This window comes from Ictidomys tridecemlineatus, chromosome 4, assembly GCF_052094955.1.
Source record: "Ictidomys tridecemlineatus isolate mIctTri1 chromosome 4, mIctTri1.hap1, whole genome shotgun sequence".
Classification (NCBI taxonomy): Eukaryota; Metazoa; Chordata; class Mammalia; order Rodentia; family Sciuridae; genus Ictidomys; species Ictidomys tridecemlineatus.
Genome location: NC_135480.1, coordinates 193,941,836 through 193,966,153, shown reverse-complemented (window position 1 = coordinate 193,966,153; position 24,318 = coordinate 193,941,836). Strand labels below are relative to the sequence as shown.

Sequence of the window (24,318 nt, the reverse complement as noted above, 5' to 3'; positions counted from 1 at the left end):
GATTATACCTCCTGGGAAGGACAGTGGAAATAATCAGAGGTAACTAACCAAAAGTTACCATAGCCATTAACAGAAAGAATATAGGATTTGGAATTGCAACACTTGGATCAGGATTAAAAGATAAATATGCTAAGTAGTATGTGGGATATTGTCTACGGTGTTTTGTTTTGTAATTGTTTTATAGTAATAGATAGACAGAATTGCCTTTATTTTATTTATTTTTATGTGGTGCGAAGGATCAAATCCAGTGCCTCATACATGGTAGGCAAGCGCTGTATCACTGAGCCAGAACCCCAGCCCTTTCTACTGTTTTAATCTACTATTTTTCCAACGGGCTAACTGCATTAGGTTAAGGTAAAACTTTTCATTCTGCTAAGCCTCTGTTTTCTCTCTGAAAATGAGAAAATATTTATATTTATATAAATATTATATATAAATATAAATATATATAAACACAAAAGGTTTGCTAGAGGTGGTTCTAATTGGCTCACAAGGGCTGATTGTACCCACTTCTTTTCAATTCCACTTTGGGAATAATTCTCCATAGATATTGGAAAATGTTACATAAGTGCTTTTTTCACCTAAAGACCCAGCTGTTAAACATCAGGAGCCCAGACCCTATCATGTTTCTCTCTAGCGTAAGTACACGTGAGGGATGATGCTGCCCCTTCTATTTATAGCTGGGAAGTTCCTGGGTTGGATTTATCTCTTGATAGAAGATAGGCAAAGTCAAGAAGAATGCAACCCCTGGTCATCTGCCATTTAGTTTCCCAGTAAACACAAATCCCATGATTTCAGGTCCCCTCACCCCTCACTTATTCTCTACCAACTGCGGCTTGGAGGACTGAGTCACCCACATGAATAGATACCTTCTGGTTTCTTTCTGGTCTCCTTCCAACCAATCCATCTCCTCTAGATATCCTTTCAAGGCTAGCAAACCAATAATTAGCTTGGTAATTAGCCGTTTGCAAAGGGCTCCTTGGACTTCACTACTTTTAATCTATGCTACTTTCTGGTAAGTGATGATTTTATTGCCACATTTTTTTCCCCCAGGGGGAAAAAAATGAGACTGAAAAGCCATTTCTACCTACTATCCCTTGAAACCTTTCCTCTTTCCTGTGGCCTTGAAGTAATCTGCCAATAAGACTCTTTCCCTTTATACTTAACCTTTCTTTTATAGGGCCTTTACCTCACTATAAACATGATCAGATTTGATAGATCATTTAAAATATAATCTGACCTACAGTTCCTGCTCACTCTCTACTAAGCATGAGACTCTGCCTCTCCTTTATCCATCTGTCTTTATCGGTGAAAACTTGCTATGCTCATGTCCTTCTCCTTCCCTCTTCCCCATTCACTCTTTAATTACTCCCAAAAGGGGAGAAAGTATAGGAGGTTGACAAGGATCACATATTCCAGAGTCAGACAGACCTGAATTTGAGCCAAGCTCTGCCACTGACTAGCTTTGTTTCTGAAACCAAAGACTCTTCCATGAGTCTTGGTTACTATCTATTAGTGGAGAGATAGCATCTCCTTCACAGGACAGTCAGGAGGATTCCTGGATGCATGTAAAGCCCTTAGAGCAAGACCTGAGAGTCAGAAAATATCAACTATTATTATTGGTAGTCTGTTGAATTGGACATTTTGGAGTCGTTGAGTCTTGATATTTTATTTTCCTTGACATTTAAGGCTGTGTATTCATCTTCTTCCTATCTCCTATAGGACAATTTTCTCTGTCTACCTTAAGTCTCTGTTATGTTTCTTTATTCTTTTTTTCCTTTTATAGGTTAGTGGTCATTAGCCTGACCTTATTGACCTACTGTTCATGCTACTGCACACTCACTCTGAGTTATCTCATTGGCTCCAAGTCTTATTTATAAATGGTGCCTACCAAATAATTGTCTTCCATCAGACCCCACTTTTCAACTTTAGAATTTTTGTCTTTTCTTGGATGACCAAGAGGAATTTAATCTCATTAGGTCCAAAATAAGACTTAGCATCATAATTTTTAAACTTTTCATCTTTTAGTATCTTCTATTCCACTTGGTAGCATAATCATGCACCCAGTTATCTAAGGTAGAACTGTATATATCGGACTTGACTTTTCTTCCTGATTATTTCTGATACTGAGTTTTTTATCCTATATACATATGCTGGGAGTCTTTGTAGTGGGGTCTGTTGCTTTCAAAAATATGTGCACATCCTGATTTCGGGAACTCATAAATATTCCCTTATTTTGGAAAAGGGTCTTTGCAAACATGACTAAGGATGGAGATGAGAAAACCATCCCAGATTATTGAAATGATTCCTAAATGTTGTCACCAATATCCTTACAAAAGAAAGGCAAAGGGAGATTTACGACAAAAAGAGAAGAAGAAGATGTGTGAATATAAAGGAAGAGATTTAGAGTGATGTGACGCAAAGCAAAGAACAATAAGCAATGCCAATGATCACCCAAAGATAGAAGAGGTAGAGACCCATTTCCATGAATCTCTGCAGGAAGCATGGCTCTGCTGACACGGGGATTTTAAACTGTCCTCCAGGCCTGGGAGAGGATAAATTCCTGCTATTTAAACCCTTATGTTGGTGGTGATTTATTACAGAGGCCACAGGACACTCATGTAGCCCTCTTTTCTCCATCCCACTTTATGACTATATTCTGAATCCCACTTTTCAAATCTGGATGATGATAATAGTTTGTCTCTCCTCAATTTGAGTCTGATCTCCTTTCAAACTAGCATCCAGCAGGTGAAAATGTATAACACAATGGTTTTTCTCAGCCTTAAACATGGCAAACTCCTGTACCCTCACACAGCACTTGATCTTTCAGTCTAAAGCTGCCATTCTCTCCATGGACACAAAGTGTCCTCACTTCATGCTTCATGAACAGCCACTCCCTGTGTCCCTTGCACTCACAGAGGTGCCTGTTATCTGCCATCAATCTTTGTATACTGCCTGCTCTTTTTATGCCTCTCTCCTCCTCCGCCTCTTCCTTGCTACTCTGAACTTAGTACACATTTTAATAATTAAACGTTTTGTTTAATATTTATTCTTCAACAAGCTGTCGGCTTCTTGAAATGAGAGGCAATATTTTATTTATTACCATAACACTTATTTTTCTAATACACCTTATTTATTTTCAAAATTTCTAGTTCTTCCTTGAGTCTGGATATGAACAGATGCTAACCAGAATTGGATTGCTGGAACACAGCTAATATGAATGTTGTCTTTTCATCTAACTGAAATATCTTCCTGTGATTAATTGTCATGATGACTTTAATGGTATCTTAAAAGGGTTGTTCCACATACATCCAAGCCTGCTTTTAGATGCTGTGCTAGTGGTAGGACCACAGGCTCCCTGTCAGTATAAATCCATAAGATTTTTAGCATACTCAAATAATTAATGGAATTCTACCTACTTCAGGAAGTCTTCAACTAGTGAAGTTGAAATTGCTCTTTTCGCCACTTCTAACTTATTTTGACACAGTGTCCCCCTGCATTAGATATTCCTAAGTTTCCTTTCTTATTTCCCTATACACATAATTTGGAGAAGTATACATATATCTGTGTACATATAGATATTTAGATACATTTGAACATGATTTTGTATAAGTATGTATTTTTATGAACAGAAATATCCATCCACATGTAGGTATAAACATATGCACATATTTATACTTGCATACATATATATTTCTTTATATAGTTGCCATGTTTCCAGTTATTTCATATAATTGAGTAAAGGTATAGGAAAACATACTTTAGAAAAGGATCAAAATAGGTACAACTGTGAACCATACTTTTTTAAACAAGAGAATTTAGCATTTCATAGTTCAATCCCTTATTTAACAGATAATAAAAATTGAAATACAGTGAAGAATACTGACTTACCTGTTGTCACTGCATGAAAGAGGAAAATAATTGAAACAATTACTGGTATGTTAATCCCATTTTTTCCCTCTAGTTTGTTGGTGTGCAAGCTCTTAATCTGCCCTTCTCTGAAAATGTTTCTAACTCTATTGCTTAAGACTCAAAATAATTCATTCCTTGTCTGTAACCCCTAACCTCCATCACCCTTGCCAGTTTCCAAGTGAAATCTTAAAATTTCACACTTTAGAAAATAAGAAAGATCCACTACTCAAAGGCCCAAGTCAGATGGATCTCTTCAACAAGTATGACACTAATAAGATTTACCCATACAACCAGGGTTTGAAACTAGTGGTGATAACTAGAGAATTACCCCCAATAAATATTTGACATGATTTTGGGAGCAATAAAAAATATATATGTATTTTTCCCACGGTTTTTTCTTGGATGAAGGATAGAAAGACACTAAAATGTCAGATAATTGTGCCATAATTCTTGCTGGGGAAGATTATGGTTGTCTAACAATGGGCCAATTTCTCTGCAGGTATGAAGATGTGTCAGACGGGGCCATGAGTCACCTTTCTCCACAACAACAATGTCAGAGTCCATGGGAAACAATTTTTGGAATCAATCATGAGGTTTTGGGTAAGGAACAATTTCCTAAACTGTTTTCACACTTGGATAAAAATTTTCTACAATCCATAAATTCTTAATGTTTTGTTTGTTTGATTTCCCCACTGCTTAAAGATGTATATATTTAATCTCAAGACTCAAGAATCCAAGAATCTGGAGGAATCTTAAAGCATATGCCAGTCTGTCCCCAGTAGATGGTCAGCTGCTATTTAATATCCCTGCTAAGAAGTCACCAGTTAAATGCCATGTAGATATATCCATTGATTAGGAACTTACTGATTCATGAGGTAGACCAATACAATCCATGATAAATATGACTCAAAAATCTTTCTTCCTTTTCTGAGCTGTACTTCTCTATAACTTTCATTTTATGATCCTATTCTGTTTTCTAGAGTTGCATGAGTTTAAATCATATCTTTCTTCTCCATGATAAGTGTCAGATAAGTGAAGATAGATTATCTTCTAACCATTTATAGAAGGACTGCCAAAGTTCCCATCATATGTCCCAAAATGGGGCCAAAATGGAGCCAACACTGGACATTGGCTGACACGAAGGGTCTACATGTTCATTGGTTTGGGGTCCCCTCAAAACAGAATCTGAGGCAAGAATTCAAGTTCAAGTTGTTTATTAGGGAAGTAATCCCATACAGGGCATAAGGAAGTGAAATAGGGCAAGAAGTAACCTATAAGAATGAGTTATCAAGCGAGTCACCATTGAGCAAACTGGACCTAAATCCTGGGAATCTTTGGGGAAAACATGGACATACATGCCAGGATGACTCAGGAGGAGAAGGAGCTGGGGTGTTTATCCACCAACTCTTTTCAATCATTGCTTAAAGACTTACCTGGGAAATGTTAATTCCCTAGACTTCCAATTCACTACTACAAAAGAAAAATAGGATCTGGAAGCCAGACAGCGGCCTGAGACAAGGAATAGAGGTGCCGGTGGTTGGAAGAGATCCAGTTTCCCTAAGAAAGATAAGAACTGAGAAAAAAAATGGATGGGACATTAGCAGCGTCTGCTCCTCCCATGGGTGGTAGTCTAAGGAGTGGTGAGAACACAGTGAGAATACAGCAAATTGACCATGGGTTGACATATGGAAAGCTTCTATCTCCTCTTCTCAGCAAATGGAGATGTGAAAACAGAGGAGTAGCAAATTGCATGAAAAGCAGACCATACATCACCCTCTTTCTCTAACTTCACAGACTGTAAGCCAAGTCAAGCCTGTTCTGCTGGACCTGTGGACGAGGTTAAAAAAATAATAAGTGTCTTGACATGGTAAAGATTTATGAAATTCAAATTTCAGTGTATGAAAACTTTATTAGAAGAAAATGACACTTATTCATTTATTTATTGTGCATGGCTGCCAAAATTTCTGTAGACCCCTGTACTAGAACCTTCCACAAGTACTGTCTGTACTGAGGAGGTGAGAAGAATTAAAATCTCGAAGATAGATTGGAATTAATATTAAGGTGACTAACACTAGTAATTAAATATAATATATAGAACATTCTAATACCTGAAAGTGACTCATAAGTAAAGGAATAAGCCCATAAGTTTGTTAATGAGACTTCCCCAGAACACAGTTGAAGAATTAAAACCACTCTTATTTAGACTCCAGGGAGGATATATTCACAAACATCCATCCTTGATGCATGTGTTTAGAATTCTTTTGATATCTTCATACGCTGAAAATGAAGCCCAACAACCAGATAGTGCCTGTAAGTCCCCTGCCCACTCCTCTGACCACAGCCTCTGTCACTGTTTTCCTTGCTTGTTGGGATTTATCCCTCTTTATTGCCACTCAACTTGCTACTCTTCCAATGGAATTCTTCCCATAACTCTATCCTTGTGGTGCCCTTCCTGATTCACTCCATTTGCAGCCCTTTGGATGGCTAATCCCTTCTTATGTTTCTATGTTCAGCTTAAATATCACCAGCTCGGGGACACCACTGGAAGTTGACTCCATCCTGCCAGGCTATGTTTTCTGCCGAGAGTCAATATGTAAGTTAATTTCATATTTCTCAAATTGCTTGCATACTTAAAACAGACTGTGAGCTTCAGGAGGACAGGAGTGTCATCTCTTCTGTGTCACTGTATTCCCAGCTCCTTAACAAGTTGCCAATACTAGGTGCTCAGTAAATACGCTTTAAAGAAATGAATGTGCAGATTTTAGGATAGCAAAACGAGAACATTCAAAGATATTGTCATTTGGAAAAATGGTGTTGATCTTGCAGACCTGATGACTATGAATCCTAGCTACACTGTTCAATTAGAATATAACATTCCTGGGCAAATTCCTTGACTTCTTAGAATTCCTAATGTGGATAGCAATACCCACTTACCTCAGAGCTCGTGAACATGAACAGGATAACAATGTCTGTAAAATCCCTAGGTACATGGTAGGTTCAAAAGAGTAGCACTTCCTTCTTCATTAGTACTAGGCTGAAGTTGGTAAGGGTACTATAGGAGGGAACCCTGTCCAACAATCTCTGATCACAAGACCTAGATATTCAGAAAGAGGAAGGGGATGAACTGTCCCTTCATCAACAACCCAGCTGCAGAGTCATGACTGAGATTCACATTAGCAGTCTCCAAGTCCTGAATACATTTTATTCTTCAGCCTGTCTCCATCTTAACACCAGACATCAATTGTCCTCATTCTCCAGAGATCTTAGAAGTCAAATGAGATGCCATGTGTAAGGCTCCCTGTGCTTACCAAATGATGTTTGTGTGAAACACTTTTGCAGCAAACTCAGAGAAGATGTCCCTCATTCCCACAGCAGCCTGCAGCCTAAGCAGAGTTTAGCATTGCAGACTGATCATATTCTGATTTCCCTAGTACTCATATATCCAGTTTGAGACTTTCCATGTTCTGGGACTTTAATGCTCTCTCTAAATAAAGTAGAAAAATGACGAAGCCATGTTGTCTCCATTTCTTTCCCTCCAAAGTATCTCATGAGGACGAATCCTCTACCATCTCTGGAGCAAACTAAACTCTGCAGAGAGCATCACTCCATGAAAATAAGGATTACTCTGCTCTAAATAATAATTGGCCTGGAGAGTTGAGATTTGACTGTACTTTGGTCTAGCAGAGAATTAGCCCCCCAAAAAAGTGAAGGAGAAAGTTATGATACAGTGGAATCATGTACTAGAGGAAGCACAGAACTGAGAGTTTGGAGACCTGGGTTTAGTACTGACTCTGCCAAGATCTCTGTGTGGCTTTTTGAGAGTTCACAGAAACATTCTGCATACTAGTTTTCTTGCCTATAATAGTAGGTGGCTGGAATAGATTATGTCTCCCTCCCTTCTTAGTCTAACTTGCTAGGACCATTAGTTAGATGTGACGGAAGGGATCAGAGACAGCAGGTAGGCACGAAAAGCTCAGGGACCTATACAGGAGAAAGTGAAGAGGGGGTGGGAAAATCAAAGTAGAAGGGATAGAGAGACGAAACAGAATCGGGTTGGGAGAGGCGGGGTGGATTTTACAGATCACCCTTGGAGCTTTGTACACCAGACACTTGAGAAGGAGGTGGCTGAGGAGATTGGCTCACATGCTTGAAGAATCTCCATGAGAAATTGTGTTAATGAAATCTGCACGCGGTTTGCCCCTTTCTTGTGCCTTCTGCTGCCCGGTGGATTATCTTCCAGATTGGAGTGTTTCTCATCTCATTTTATTTTGTTTCCAGAGAGAGACAAGGGCACTGAGACCATCTGTTCTGGTGTTCCCCTCTGGATTACTCCCCACCTAGGGGCTTCATGGGAGGGAGGGAACCGCATCCTCACAATTTCTCTCCTCTGTGCAAGAAAACTCCTGCGAATTTAGAGTCCCACACGTCCTACCCTCTTGTCCCCAGCCAGCAGCACCGCCTCCACCCCACCACCAAGCACACAGCTGGCAACAGTGCTGTTTCCATGGTGATAATGAGTGGCAATAGGCAGTAATCAAGAAGGGTCGCTGGAGTCATAAGTCATTAGATTGTATTTAAAGGGACACCGGCACGTTTTAAATAGTAAATTATTTTCTTATTGCTGCCTCCTCCTGCTCCAGTTTTCCAGCAAACACTCCACTGGCCATTTATTTCACAGACTTCATTTTCTGGGAGTTTGTTTGTTTGTTTGTTTGTTTATTTGGTTTGGTTTGGTTTGGTTTTTGCATTTGGACAGTAGAATCAGATTGGTCACATTCCCAACAAGGAAATCCTATGCATAGCAGATAGCTGTCTTCATATTAAGATTTAAGGTGAAATCAGAAAGGTAGCCTACTCACCATAGTGTGCATCCACAAGAAATTAATTAAAAGATATAACTATGGGTAAATGGCAGAAAGATCAATAGAGGGAAGGGAGAAGGGAGGATAGAGAAGGGGAAAGAGAGGTAATACAGTCTGAATTAGAACAAGATATATTCCATGCTTATGTGATTTTGTCAAAATGGATTCTGTTGTCATATATAACTAAAAAGAATCAATAAAAATAAAACAGACAAAAAGATAGCCCAACAAAACAACAAAAGTCCTTTCCTATCCCTGGCAGTACTTAAAATTTCAATATGGCGTGTTCACTTATCTGGTCCTTTACACTGGAGTTTCATGTGTCTTACTGAAAGTCAAATGGTCTTAGGGATTTGGCATCAACTCACCGGTAGCTACATTTCAGAATAACAGAGCCTTACATTAAATGTGCACTCAGGATACATGGGCTAGAATTTGAACCATGGCCACAAATGGATACCTTGGGAAAGTCAGTCTTAATCTTAAAGATAATCTCCACATCCTGGATTATGATATTTAGCTTGAAGAGTTTTGGGAAGATCAACTGAGATAAAATATGCATATTCTTCATGCAGCATGCTTTTAAAACTCATTTTTATATACCAAGTTCAATATTGGTAACATTGGTCATCTAGTAAGAAAACATTTCTCTGATGTTGATGAGGCAGAGTGTGGGAGGGTATCTTACTGTGTGACATTGCTTGTCTTTTCTGAATTATTTGTTTCCTACTCTGCAAAATGGTGATGGTAATTGGTGAGGTCTAGATTATAGAAGACATCAAATGACATAAGCCACGTGTATGTGCCCTCATATACACTGCTCAGTGTTACCCAAAGGTAAGCTAGGGTCATTTACAAAGAATCTAAAAACAAGATTTGTTTCCACTTTTTTTTTTTCCTGCTACAAACCTTCCATTTGAAATCTAAACTAGTGTCTCATTAAAGTCCAATCTTCTATGAGGTTAAAAATAAATTTCTCATTTCACCCTGTAATTTACACTTGTATCTTTACTGCTTCCTCTTGGTCTCCAAAGCTGAATGTTGTCTAATGGTCTTATTGACAACCTGAGATAAAATAAACATGTTAATGCAGAAAAGACATTCATTTGATATGGGGAGTGAGGGAATTGGTAGTGAAATGGTTTTACATAACAGGTATTCCTCATGGCAAAACATACAATTATTTTAGAGATCTCTTTATGAAACAAGATTTAAACTAAATTGCATCCCATTAATATTTCTCCCTGACTGTTGGGCTCAGTTTTTTAATTAGGTAACAGCCGAGGCAGGGCACAATTTAGATACACAATGATCCATCTTCTATATTAAGAGATATTAATAATAATATTAGTGATTAATTATACATGTCACCTCACAGAAGTCCTAATGCAAGTATAAACAAGCCTCAGCAACCTGGGAAATTCAGCTTTGCTTATTCTCACACTGAGAAGGTGTGCATCTGTAGCTTTATTGCATAAATCTTATCATTAAATTCTCCTTTCAAATCACCTCATATTTGGTGGCTTATTGCAAAAAAAAAAAGAAAAAAGAAATATATTATAAATGTTTTCCAGTGTCTTGTATTTGGAACTTTAGCAACTTATATTTCATCTGAAAATAGCACCAATAAAGGTTTTATCACACAATTTCTTTTATCACTATAGAAACTTAATTTTAATTCCTTCATTTCATAAAATTCTTCAGGTTAAGGGTTATATATTAATTTAAACCACTATCAAAATTGTTAGTATTACCATCAGTGTTGAATTGAATTTCTGTTACTTGAATTAATCTGATCTTATATGCTAAGGTTATAAATTTACAGTTCTAGAAATGCTCTTATATATTTCTTGCATTTATTTATTGCAAATCTCTTTTTCTGTCTCTGGGAGCAATAATTAATCTATTTGCAATACGCACTTAACAGAAAGAAAATTGTCGAATGTCGAGCAGAGAGAGAAGTTTCCTCTGCTTCCCCATATCCCTCTTGTCAGCCGTCAACCTGATTACTTCACATCTGGATGGCCAACAGCCTCCTGAAGTTTATTTCATACCCAGCTGCCCAGTGTAGTCCAGTTCTTCTATAGTTCATGCTCATTTCCTACAAGTGCACCAAGTGATAAAAAGAAGGGCATGCTTATTCTTGGTACTTTCTTACTGGCTTGTGGTCCATCTTGCTTTTTTTCCTGTCTCCCACCTATTGACTAACATTAGAGTACTTAGCTTTTCTGTTACCATCCTTGCTCTGGCCCTTGGATTATTCTGCATGAGTATTACCTCAGCTATGAAGCAAGTTTTCTCAACATTATCTCTACTGACATTTTGGATTAAATAATTGTGCATTGCTGGCAATTTCCCTGTGTACTATAGGATGTTAAACAGCATCCTTAGCCTCTATCCTCTAAATGCCAGTAACATCCTCCTCTAAAATTGCAATACTTTAAAATTCCCCCTGGAGAGCCAGACCACCCCAATTGGTAACCAATGGTCTAAAGGGGAATTAGAGTCAAAATTTACCAAGAAATCTTGACTACCATGACAAACAATAAGATACCATGTAGTAGATGCTATAGGGCAATCAAAAGTTGGTACAATTAGAGCTACTTCAAAAGACATCTTTATTGGAAAGCTAAAGTTTAGAGGACACTGGTTAGGAAATCTGCAATAGCCTGGGATAGAGATAATTTGGTTCTGAATTAGAATAAGAGTAATGATAACAGAAATGAGGGTTTGAGTTGAAAAATATTTTGGCAGTCAATGTATTAGGATAAAGCAAATAATTAGATGAAGGAAGAGAGGTAAAGAATAATTAAAATGACTCCTCACGCTTTCTGTTTGAGTGGCAGGAGTAACAAGTGATGGTGTGATCAAACTTGGATTTGCAACCATCCTGCTTTATGGTAGTAACCAGGTAATAGCACCTTGTTGACAACATGGCAGCCACCCAGAGCACCAGGTGTGTATCTATTTACCTTTTTGTCCTCATACATATACAATATCTGAAATTACAGAATACTAGTTTCATTTGCATGTCAAGAATGGCTGAAGACATTGAATATTTGTTCATAAAATGTTTGGCCATTTGCACTTCTTTTGAGAAATCTCTATTTGGCTCATCTGCCCATTGGTTGAATAGTTTTTTTTGTTCCTTTATTGGAAAGGTTATTTATTATCTGGTTTTGAGTGGTTTTTTTAAAGTTCTTTATATATTCTGAATGTTAATCCTCCATTGGAAGTGTAGCTGGCAAAGATTTTCTCCTGTAGGTTGGCATTTTATTTTGTTGATTGTTTTCTCTGCTGTTTCAGAAGGTTTTTAATTTAATACCATCCATCTATTGGTACTTGCTATTATTTCCTGAGGAAGTCACTGCCTGTTCTTGAAGATTGAAGTGTTTCCCCTATGTTTTATAGTTTGAAAGTTTCTGGTCTTGTACTAAAATCTTTGAGTTGACTTCTTTGCAAGGTAAGAGATGGGGATTTAGTTTAAGTCTTCTACATATGAACATCCAGTTTTCTAGTACCATATGTTAAAGAGGCTATCATTTCTCCAATGTATTTTTTTACACCTTTGTCAAGAACAGATTCCATCTCACTATAGTCAGAATGGCCATCATCAATAGTACAGGTGCTATAGAAATAGGTATGGCAGGTTCCTCAAAAAACTAAAACCAGAATGACCATCTGATCCAACTATATTACTCCTTCATATTTATCCAAAAAAATTAATGTTAGCACATTTTAGAGTTACATGCATACCCATGTTTATTGCAGCACAATTCATAATAGCCAAGTTATGTAATCAACCTAGGCTTCCATCAACAGATGACTGGATAAAGAAAACATGGTTTATATACTCAATGGAGTTTTATTCAGCCATAAAAAAGAGAATAAAATTATGTCATTTTCTGGAAAATGAATGGATGCCGGATGGCATCATGTTAAGCAAAATAAGTCAGAAATACAAGTACCATATGTTTTGTCTTACATATGGGAGCTGGTGGGGCGGGGAGAAGAAAAAAAAAAGGGAGTCATCATGGAGCAGAGAGAACAATAGGGTAGAAGAAGGGCTGAACAGGAGGAAAGTGAATTAAGAGAAGCTATTGGAGAGGGAAAGTGAACAGATAAGGTTATATTCATGGATTAATATCATACTAAAACCCAAAATTCTGTATATTTAACATTTACCAATAATTTTTTTATAAAGATTGAAAAAAGAATACTAGCAGTTGTCTTTTATTGAAAGCCAAGCAATGTGCTAGTATCTACATGAAGTTCCCCATAAGTCATACAAAAACCTTAGGAAGACAGGGACTTGATTCCCATTTTGAAGCTAAGACAACTAAGAAGCTGGGAAGTTGAAAAATTTGAATAACAGGACACAGAAGACTAAAGGCAGAGCCAGGTCTCAGATCTCAATCTGCCCAAGGTCAATGTTTCTTCCTTTGTGCCACCTTGTGCCTTCAATTAAAACCCTTCCTTGATTTCTTGTGTTCTCTTACCCATGAACAGATGACTCCCCAGTTTGGAATGAAGAGGTAATCAAAGGATCAAAAAGGGTTTCTATAATCACCTCCCACTTTTCTTCCTCTTTCCCTTCCTCCTCTTTCTCTTCCTCCCTGTTCTCCTGATTTGGGCATTCCTGTCCATTGCACAGAGGGATACCTTCCCCTCTCCGAAGCACAGGGCAACAGCTTAGCAGCTGCCTAAGGCATCTGTGAAATTGGACTGTTCTTACAAGGCCAGAATGTTTGGGCTGAATGTCAATGAATCTAAAACATGATGGAATAATGTACCTTTCACCACCACATGTGAGTTAAATGATTACGAGCAAAATTGCTTGGAGCAAAGCTGTGATATTTGATCAAAGCCAAAATGTTAGAAAAATGGCTGCAGTTCGTTTTCCAAAACCATGACTGGATTGCTTTCCACATTCCCAGCTGAACCTTCTCTCTCTCTCTATCTGTCTCGGAATTTTTCAGAAAAGGAGGGATTGCATAATCACTGAGTTATTTATCAGGTCTGTGTCTCATACAGAACTGTAAGTAAACACAAGCAGGTGTGCAATGGGAATGATTCCCCCAGGAGACGACAGGAAGGGGCAGGTCCATGTCAATCATCTCTGAATGATGAAGAGGTCTGTGCCTCTGGAGATCTCTTATACAGCAATCATAATGCTGCATTAGTGGTAGGATATGGCCCATGGTGGTTATGGCTTTCAGTAAGAAGTAGACAAGGCTTTGTAATGCTGAAAATAAAAATAATTATGGTGTCAGAGGTAACTGTAGACTATGGGCATAGAACAGAAGGTTCTGTGGCTAGGGAACCGTATATACATCAGCAATAAGAAAAATGACAATCATGACTTTCTTAAGAAAATCTTCACTGAAAACCTTACCTTATCCAGAAGTCTTTTTTATTTTATTTTTTTTCTTCTTTTGGAAGAGCTGGAGATTGATTCCAGAGCTTCAAGCATGCTAGGTAAGCACTCTACCACTATTACAGTGTTACAATGCCTACCTTCCAGAAGTCTTAAATGCAAAATTTGACACCTTTATTATTGAAAATTGATTCAAGGTAAGAATGTCTTCTTTGCAATGTCAATAAAAGGTAAATCAAAAATCACAGCCACCCATGTCAAAGGAAGAAGAAGAGAGGCAACATTTTCATGTGGTCTCTAGGTTTAAAGTGGCCTAAACTGTCTGTGTCCAGTGCTAAATAAGTAGTAAGGACAGTAGAGATAGCTAGACTTCCCATTCAAGTAGAAAGTACTCATCCTTTCAAACAGATGAGCACTAATTAGTAAAAATAGATGGCATAAAGTACAGGAAGTGATAACAAAAAGTAGCTCAGAGCCTGGTTCTTATATTTAAAACATGGAGACCCTATCCTCTAATAAAATGCGATTGTGGTCTTTAACTTATGGGAATAAACTAGTAAAAATGGTAGGCAATGGGAGAAAATGAGAAAGAGGGTACAACAGAAATCTGCTTTCTCCACTCTAGCCTATGCACATTCTTTCTCCTTGAGATTAACAATAAAATATACCACAAAAGATATGAGTAGACATCTTAACTCCCATTAATATTATTTAACAAAGAACAGATGCATAGGAGAAAGCTCTGTTTTTGATAAGAACTTCCCAAGAGCTAACCTGAGAAAAAGATAAAGGAATTTTCACAGTGCTTTGGTAGATACCTTTTAGCTTCGGGTTTCCCCCAGTTATTGACAGCAGCCCAACTGAGGTGTGTTATGTGTGAGGACAGATGGGTTTTATCATCCAAGCATCTTATCAGTCCCCTTCCTTCACATGTGTTCCATTTAGAGATGGGTTTTGGAATATATGCACACTGCCTTAATCGCTTAGAATGGAGATGTCGAATAGCAAAGTGAATATATATTAGCAACCAGGAACTCAATATGTTGAAAATTCCAAGTCTTTGGTGCGTCTGGATTTGCCTTTCTCTTGTCTTTCCAATTGTATGGTAGAACTTTGAAAATCAAAACCATCAGACCTCCTTAAAACAAATTGACCTGGCCTCACCATTTCTGGGCCACTTGTCTTTGAGCAAGTTACATAAGTCCCTGGACCTTTACTTTCAGAGAGAGTTACCTCCATTATATAGACAAAGAACTGAGATGCAGAGAAAGTAAATGACTAAACTAAGGTCCTAGAGCTGGAAACAAATGTTTTAAGTGATATAGGTTATCTCACTTTGTGCTGATACTCACTCTGGGGAGTGCATCCCATTGGACTCTGCTTACCAATGAGCTAAGTTATGTACTTTCAATGTTCATTACTCCATGTTTGCTAATTTGCCTACTTGCTAAAATTTATTTGCAACCCCAAAATCTGTACTAACACATTTATTTGTGTGGTCATTCACAGACATGTGCTAACAGTGAAGAATTTGAGTATTCCCAGGTACACGTTTCCAGCTAAGGCAGAACCAGGTGTCACTCTAGCCTTTTGTTGCACCCTCATTCTGTAAACAGGTGGCCTTTTCCCGGTGTATTTAGTACCACATTTCTTGCATTTTTTGGTGACATATTTTGTTGGTGGTGGTGATTTCACTGATAAAAATGTTCCCCAAATATGGTATGAAAGTGCTATCTAGTGTTCTTAAGTGAAAGAAAGTTATAATATGCTCCGTAGGGGTAAAAAAAAAGAGTGTTAGATAAGCTTTGTTCACACCTGAGTTACAGTGTGGTTGGCTATTGAGTTCAATGTTAATGAATTGGCAGTGTATATGAAATAAGGTGTCTTTAAACAAATGCACACATAAAACAAGGCTATATGCTAATTATTTAATAAAAATGTGGTGGCCAGAGCTCGTTGGAACCTGATCTTATATTTTTCTTAGGAGCACTGGTTCAATATCTGCTAATTCCAGCACTTTATAGAACATAACCACTATAAGTGGCAAGGATTGATGTATTTGACATACATTTCCTCAAGCCACCTGTGTGCTAGTAGGATGGTCAGCATGTCTCCTTATGACAGATAAGGAAAGCGAGAAGCAAACACATGCCATAACTTGTCCAATCTGCTAATTCAAGTCCAGGTCTCATTTCCAGGTGCCTGAATTCTTTGCCAGGAGTTTTCTGCAGCAGATTGGCCTTCTAGTAATCTCTCTCCCATTATTTTGTGTGTGCCCTACAATAGGCATCTCTGGAGGAGATACACATTAGAACCAATTTCCTTATCTGCTTTGCTTCATGCATTCAAAGGTACTCTTGGAAATGTCTCTCTATTAGAATGGGCTCCCATTCCAGTGATTGACAGTTGTTTGCATAAATAACAGCTAAGCCAGCTAGTTCTGGACTCTGAGGTGAGATCTAGTGCGACTCCATCATTTATAATTCATAGGGCCTTAAATACTTGGGCACTCTGATCCTATTTCTTCAAGCAAAATATTCCCTGCTCACCTTTTCTCACAAAATGATTCAGTTTCTGAGATTTCAGGGGCCAGGCGCTGTAGTGTTTCATGGCGAGAGTATATTTAAATTAAATTAAAACACAACTGCTTTCTTTTGGAAACTGTCAGCTTATTAAAGAAGACAAGGGATGTATATATACCAAAAAATAAATAAATAATGAATATCAAACACTAAGTAAAGGGTCATGGAAATGATACCATCGGTTACTGTGAAAAGTCCTGCTTCCTCCAGTGTTGAAGTATAACACCAGAGAAGATGCCAAGGCAAGTGAGGAGTAGAAAGTAAGAAGCTTTATTAAGGGATAGTACAACAGACTTCTCCTGGGTGGAAGAAGGGGACCCAAAGGTGGAATCCCTGGGATGAGGAAATGCTGTCCCTTTTATGTGGGTAAAGTTTCCCTTGTTCTCCTGCATTCTTCTCCCTTACCTGTTCACTTCCCCTCATCCTGCATAGTGACTGGGGGATGTGGTGGACTGGCCAGGGGGTGAGCAGGTGGACTGGGGTGAGGCAGGAAGGGAGTTGCAGCCCAGGGGGTGTTGATTAGCAGCTCCCCTCTGCTCAGGAGTTGCTTAATTAACAACCTTTTGGGGAGGGGGGAGTATCAAAGGGCTTTGGAGACATGAACATTCCATTCTCCCAGGGACTATTTCCAATTTCCCAGGCTCAAATCAGACTCCATTTTCTCCATCAGACCCGATTTACCTAGCCTCACTGACCACCTGTCTTTATATCTAGCTTTAGAAAGAGAAGAGGGAAATGTTACTTCATCTGGTATGAAGGCAAAAGAAAGAGAAGACAAAGTAGGAAATGGGTCTAGGAGTAGCAGTGATAATGAAGATAGCTGTTAATAGTAGAGTATTGAGTATGTACTTGACCTTTGCAAGCACCATATCATGTCTATCTACAAGAATACATTATGGACAATTCATGCAATGGAATTCACAGAGCAGTGTTTCTCAACCTTGGCATGATTGATATTTGGGGTCAGGTAATTCTTTCTTTCGGGGGTATGACCTGTGTATTATAAGATACTTTGCACTATCCTTGGCCTCTATCCACTAGATGCCAAAAGTGCCTCCCACCAAAATGTAACAACTATATTGTCTCCAGAAGCTGTCAAATATCCTCAGAGAGGCCAAAGCACCCTGGTTGAGGACCAAAGCTCCACAGTAAATTCACATGTTGTACTAGAAAAGGAGAGAGTCCTATGAGTTAGACAGATGAGTGTTCAGATCTTGGTTATCTGGTCATTTGGGGATTTCTCTGACCATCTTTTTCAGCTTTGAAATGGGAGAAATACTAAGAAAATCAAGGTAAACAAGTGAAATTAGATGCATAAAGTGCTTACTTTGGCAGTGGATACACAAAAGGTACTATTTTTATTTAACCTTGCAATAACCTAGAAATTGGGAGTTTATCTCCATTTTTCAGAAGATCCCACTGAGAACAGACAAGTTAAAGAGCTTGCCCAAGGCCACTTTTTCCTCAAGGACAAAGGCAAGCAGACCTGCCTGGATTGTTTTAGCCAATAACTGTTTCCATAGATGAAGGTAAGATTGGCAAAGGAAGAGGGATGTGGGGTATAAATCAGTCAAGAAGGGTAGGCATTGGAAGGGCTGGTGCCCAAAAGCTGCACTGGGGATCACATGAGGTATTTCTGGTCTAAGAAATGAGGAAAGCTTTTAATCTTTCCATTAGAGAACTCTGACCAGGTAGAGAACCAAGAAAAGAGAGACTGGAGGAAAGTATATTTAAATTAAAAATTCAACCCAAAGATATAATTTGGTGAACCTTACAAACACTAAACCATTTGCAAAACAACACTAAATAAATACATGAATCTACCCCTGAATATACCAAAAGGAGTTTCATGAGTCACACCTTTTCTCGGTCCCAGATTCATGCTGTCAAGAAGGTATAGTGGCCTTACTCACATTATTTATTCTAAGATACTAAGCCAGAGGTTGGTCCCTTTTGGGAGTGGAAGGATTTCACTTTAATACATTTCTCATTTTCAGATCGTTCCTTGCTTGCTGATCCAATCCACATTTTTTGTATCCACTGCATTAGTTTATGACTGTATAGACTGTCATCTGTTTAATTGATCATTTCAAACAAATTTGCTACTGAAGTACATATACTGTCCCACCTTGATATTTTTTAATCTTTTTGATTCATTGTTATAATCACAGTCTCATTTCTGTTTTTCATTTGGGCCTATTTTCTTTTCTTGATTATGTGTGCCAGAGGTTGGTCTTTTTTATTAGCTGTTTCAAATACGAAGATACTAAGCAAGTGGCAGATTGAAGAAAGCTGGTGGTTTTCCTAAAGGAGGCAATACGCAAGCAGAAAGATAGAGAAGTTTGCTCTTATTCAAGCAACAATGAGAAGTGCCTTCAATGTCCCAGAGTCCTAGGGCCCAGTCCTGGCTCTGCTGACTGCAATCTCTGTGATCTTGGTCACCAATCCCATCCCCAATGTCCCTAAAAACTGCAAAGTAGGAGAAGGGAGATGGACCAGGTATAACCAGGTCCCTTTCTAATGGAAGGTAACAGGAATCTGAGTTTGCCCCACCCTTGTGGGCTCAGGGGCAGCTTCTCCAGCTATCTACTTTTTAAAAGGCCACCGTGTGGCAGCCCTGGCTCGGCAGAGCACTGACCTTTTCAGAAGAAGGCGTTGTTGTCGGACATTTCCGTGTTCACTGCTCCAACCTGCTGATCTGCCCTGCCCCTTTTCTGCTGAGAAACTGAGCTTTCTTCTTCCCTCTCGTCTCGCCTATTTCCCACACTCCCACTCACCTGAGAACTGTTCAGCTTCCAAGCTAGAGAGGGCAGGGCTCATTGTGGGGGCGAGTTTTCTCTCACCATCTGTGTCTTACCACCTTGCAATTAGGAAGATCTCTTCTCAGGCAGGCTTAACCCTCTCAGCACCAAAAGCTACTCACAGGTCAGGACCAAGAAGGAGCACAGAGACATAAGGAACTGAGGCCCAGGAAAAATATTAGAATACCTCTAGTGGCAAAGCTGGTAGAAGGGCCAGGAGCTCCCACTTCTCAGTCTGGTTTTTACTGTCCTTTCCTGAGCCAACATGAGTTAGAAAGAGGTCTTATTTATACTGATAAGCTGAGAAAATAGAAGAATTTCAAACCAAAGATTCTAAATCACCGAAAGAAAAAAAAATAAATGAAAATTAGTCAACTTCATGATTTGTTAGTGATGAAAGGTGAGAGGCATGTTCAATGTTAATAAAATCTACCTTGACGGCTGGTCACTAGGATGATGCCCACCGGATCGTGGCTTTTCATGAAGCCTGGATTGCCTGAGCACTTTATGACCACGACCTTTTCCAGTACTGGTTTTCAGAAAGGGAAAGTACTGACCTTGATTTGCATGTGAAGGTGCGTGTGGAATGTTGCTCTGTTACTGTTCAGTGATGTAGCTGACATGTCTAAGGCAGAGCCTAACACATAACAGGTACTCAGTGAATATCTGTCAAAGGGCTTTCTGGTCCATGCAGAAATTAATATTTGCACAGCTTGTTTTGGTAGGGAAAAAAAAATCAACCTGAAACCAAAATATCTGATTTTATCTGTAAATATATTGCCATATCTCATCTGGGCATGACATATCTCACTGAGGCTTAGATTTCTCAAAATCAAAATAATGGTTACCAATTTTAAACAGTTGCAAGGATTCAGTGTATTGATGAATGACCAAAAAAATAAGCCAGACTGATGAAAATTTGAGATATCCGTACTATATAAAACAGGTTTTCTTAGTCTGGGGATTGGCTTCGTGAAACTATCTCAATCCTAGTAAGAGTGTATAAAATCATTTGGATTTATTTATTTTTCTGACAAACAGATCCTCAGCTTTCATCCAAGTCTCAAGAACATTTATGACATCCAAAGTGAAGTGCCACTCACATAAAGTAAGTGTGGCATCATGGCTTTTAAAATAGCCTAGCAAATCCTAGTTGATGTGCCAGTTCTCCATCGATGGCTCCTCAGCCAGCTGGATCTCTACTCCTGGTCCTCTCAAATGGGCTCCTGAGGCCCACCCCTTGCTCTGACCCTCCACTCCCAATACCTGGTCTGAACTTCCGGTCACCTATGATCTCTGCTTTAATTCCCCCATTCACCACTTCCTCTGAGAGTTCCAACTGACCTGTTTTGAGTCCAGAGACCGCAGAGGCAGCTGGCCTCTATCTACACTCTGAATCCATTGCAATATAACATGATCTTTCTTCCCCAGATGTTTCCCTCCATCCCTTCCTTCAAGAAAGATTTATCAGGCACCTAACATTTAGTATTCCATACTCCCTTAATGAGTTAATTAATGTTTTTACGCAACAAATATCATTTGAGTGCTTATTATCATTAGTGCCAAAGAATAAATCCTTTCCTTCCTGATGTTCACATGAGTTAGAGGACAGAAAGATGAGTTAGGTCTTGCCCCAGCCTTCCTACTGGACACAGGATGTCTGGAACTTTGGCAGCATTCGTCTCCAGAGTAAGATTTTTCAGTCTTTAATTTGCAGACAATGGGGAGTCTTGAAGTTTTTAAGCAAAAAAAAAAACTGACACGTGTAAAGTGATATTTTAGGAAGTTCAATCTGGTGACATCTGCAGGGTAGACTGGAAGTGGCGGAGCCTGGGGGCAGGGAGTCTATTACTGTAATTGTCAAAAAGAAAGGTAATTGGACGTCTAGGCTAGGACGGTGACTTTGGGAACAGAAATAAGAGGAGAAATATTGAAGGCGTTACAAAGAATCAGAAAGATGAAGAAAAGATATCTCCATCACCCTAACAGACAACGGGCAGAACTTCAGCCCCCTCTCCCCAGCTCTCCTGCCTGTTTTCTTCACTTCAAGATAGTTATATGGCTTTTAATATCTCCTTGGCATGTATTTTAAACTTCAACTGCCCTGTCACCATCCATCGCCCACACTGTCATTAGGGACTTGTGTGATGCGGCTGCACACTCATAGAGGAAATTGCAGGCTTGCATGGCTCAGGTGTCACCCAGAAAAGATGGTTTCAAAGGTCATCTCCTCCCCTGGTATCTAAGGACCCCTTCATTTCCTCTGACTCCCCTCCCCTAGTTGTATTTCAAGGGTTCTGTGGGGTAAAGAGAAAAGGAATCAACAGGACACCCCTGTTGTGTCTGCCGCCTCACCAGGACCAGCAAGAATCTGCAGGAAAAATGACAAGGGCACCCAAGGAGAGTCAGTCTGAAGGAGGAGCAGGGTGGGTGAGGGAGGCGCCGTCACCTGCCATCTCAGCCTGCTGAGCGCAGTTGCAGCTGGTAATTACCAGGAAGCGACGGGATGCCCTACCCTCTGAGAAAGCCAGCTCTGGGAAAGTTTTCAGTGCTTGGGGCTTCCAGATTGATCTCTTCTCTGTTCCTCATGTGTAATTCTCCCAAAGGACTTCCTCCCCCACCCTACACACACACACACCTAGGCCCTTCCCATTCAGGACAGAAAATATATCTTTAGCTTCACGTTCAGCATTTAAGATGTTTTGGGTGAGCCATAGATACCTAGGCAGTCTCAGAATTACACCAGTCCCCCTCCTTCCCCAACACCTCGCTTTGCACTGAAATTACCACTATTGGTAAAATAGGTTGTTGCTATCAACTATCAAAGTATTCCTGGAACAGTAGCCCTCTAGATCAAACGGTACTGACTCAAGGAATGAGGATCCACCATGACCTTTAGTCTTTTCCTAGGCTCTTGAGACTGTCTGATCCTTGCTTGCTTCTGCCCCACAACTGCTCTCCAAATCCCCAACAACAGGACCGGTATTGATATGAATGGGCAGAGCTCAAAAAAGCAAAAGCTGTACTTCTGCCTGAATCTCTGTTGTTACTCTGCCTGGAATTTTCTGCTACCTGGTCCCTGTTTTTGGAATGTGCTAGAAGCAGAGAAAGCAGCCAGGCAAGAATGGTGATGTAGGGGGTGGATGATATCAAGCTCAGAGGCAGGGTCCCCGCCATAATGTTCTCACCGTTAAAGACGCCCCTCATGTACAGCGGTTCTTGTGCAGCATCTGGCTTATCCTACTCAAGAAAAATCACTTTCTCCTGTCATGCAGATGACTGACAAAAGCCTGAGAAAAGTCACAGGCTGCTCAAAGTAATTGACACAACTCGGAACCTCAACCAAAGCTCCTGAATCTGGTGCCTTGGGTGGGCTGGAGAAAGTTCACTTGAGTGACTTTATCATCTTTCTTAGGGCTTATTCTAAGCAGAGTCTTCAGGCTGTTGGTGAACCAGGGCTAAGATGTAACATGTACACACACACACAGAGATACACACACACACACACACACCACACACACACACACACACCCCACAGTTTGGTAAATAAAACAACATGAAGTTAAATACTCTATAGTGAATTTTAGCCTGTGTCTGCTATGCTATTTCAGAGAAGAGGAAGAGGAATCTTACATTAGCTACCTGTCAGGTACTAGTCTCAAGTTACTAGTACAATGTTCCTTATAAACAAGTCATTTTCCCATAAATGTCAATAACTGTTGGCCAGCATTGCATAAAAATCTAACAGACAATTCAATAAAATGGACAAGGGCTATATACCCTGAGAGTAGGTATGGACTCAAAGCAGGCACCCAGGTGTCAGGCTTGGGTCATATCATTACTGACAACACTGCCATTCAGAGAAGTCAGTCTATTTGTCCAAAGTCATAAGGACTGTGGTAAACTCTTTGTGCACTCATAAGGAACAAGCTCCAAGATATATTGTTCACCCAGGTGTAAAATAGTGTGCATAATATATTATTATTTGTTGTGAGGAGTTTGCTTACTTATTTATGCATTTATTCATTCATTAACTTATACATTCATATAGACTTTTTCCGGGGGAAAAAAAATTGCAATGTTACATCCAAGTAGAACCCTGGAAGTTAAGAAGGGGAAAAGATTAAGGTTTTGCTATAAAATTCTTTGTACCGTTTGAATGTTTTGGGCTATGTGTATTGTATTACTTGAAAACAAGAGCATAAAACATGGCCAAGTTAGTAAGTAGTGGAAGTGAGATGCAAACCCAGGACTCAACACACTGTTTGATGTGTTGAAGTAAGTAGGGCACTGAAAGTGATATGAAGGAGCTAGACAAGACCACAGAGCACCTGGGGAGACCTGTGAGCCCAGACGCAGACACAGAGATGTGAATGACAGCGGCGAATCTGGACGACTGTCCTGCTAGGACAGCTGGCATGTAACAGGCTCCCAGGGAGAGGAAGTTGTAGGGAGAGACGGGGTCAAACGGTAGAGGTGCTGGAAGCCCACCTTCCTCCTTTAGACAGGTCTCCAGCTGTCACCAGGAGAATGCTATATTTGGAAGCTACTTTCCTAAATGGGAGCATTATTAGCAATTGTGTCAAATTGCCTTTTCCTAAAGGTCCCTTCATGGCTGCCAGAACTTTAATGTTAATTGGACAGATTGTCTTTGGATTTGAAACACAAACTGTGATTAATGAAACAACTGTTAACGAGTTTGGCCGGAGGTGGTTTCTCCACCTTTCTTCTCCCGCTGATACAGAATCGACAAGGTCCTGCTGTGTGTTTCTGCCCATGCTGCC

General features: G+C 39.5%; 1 long non-coding RNA gene across 1 annotated transcript in view; it reads right to left on the bottom strand.

Moving 5' to 3' along the window:
* Positions 1-19,490, bottom strand: part of LOC120889877 (uncharacterized) — a 64,487-nt gene extending 44,997 nt beyond the window's left edge. Inside the window, exon 1 of the long non-coding RNA XR_013437266.1 lies at positions 19,372-19,490. This is a non-coding gene — a long non-coding RNA (uncharacterized LOC120889877). The remainder of the gene's footprint in view (positions 1-19,371) is intronic.
* Between the last annotated feature and the right edge of the window lie 4,828 nt (positions 19,491-24,318).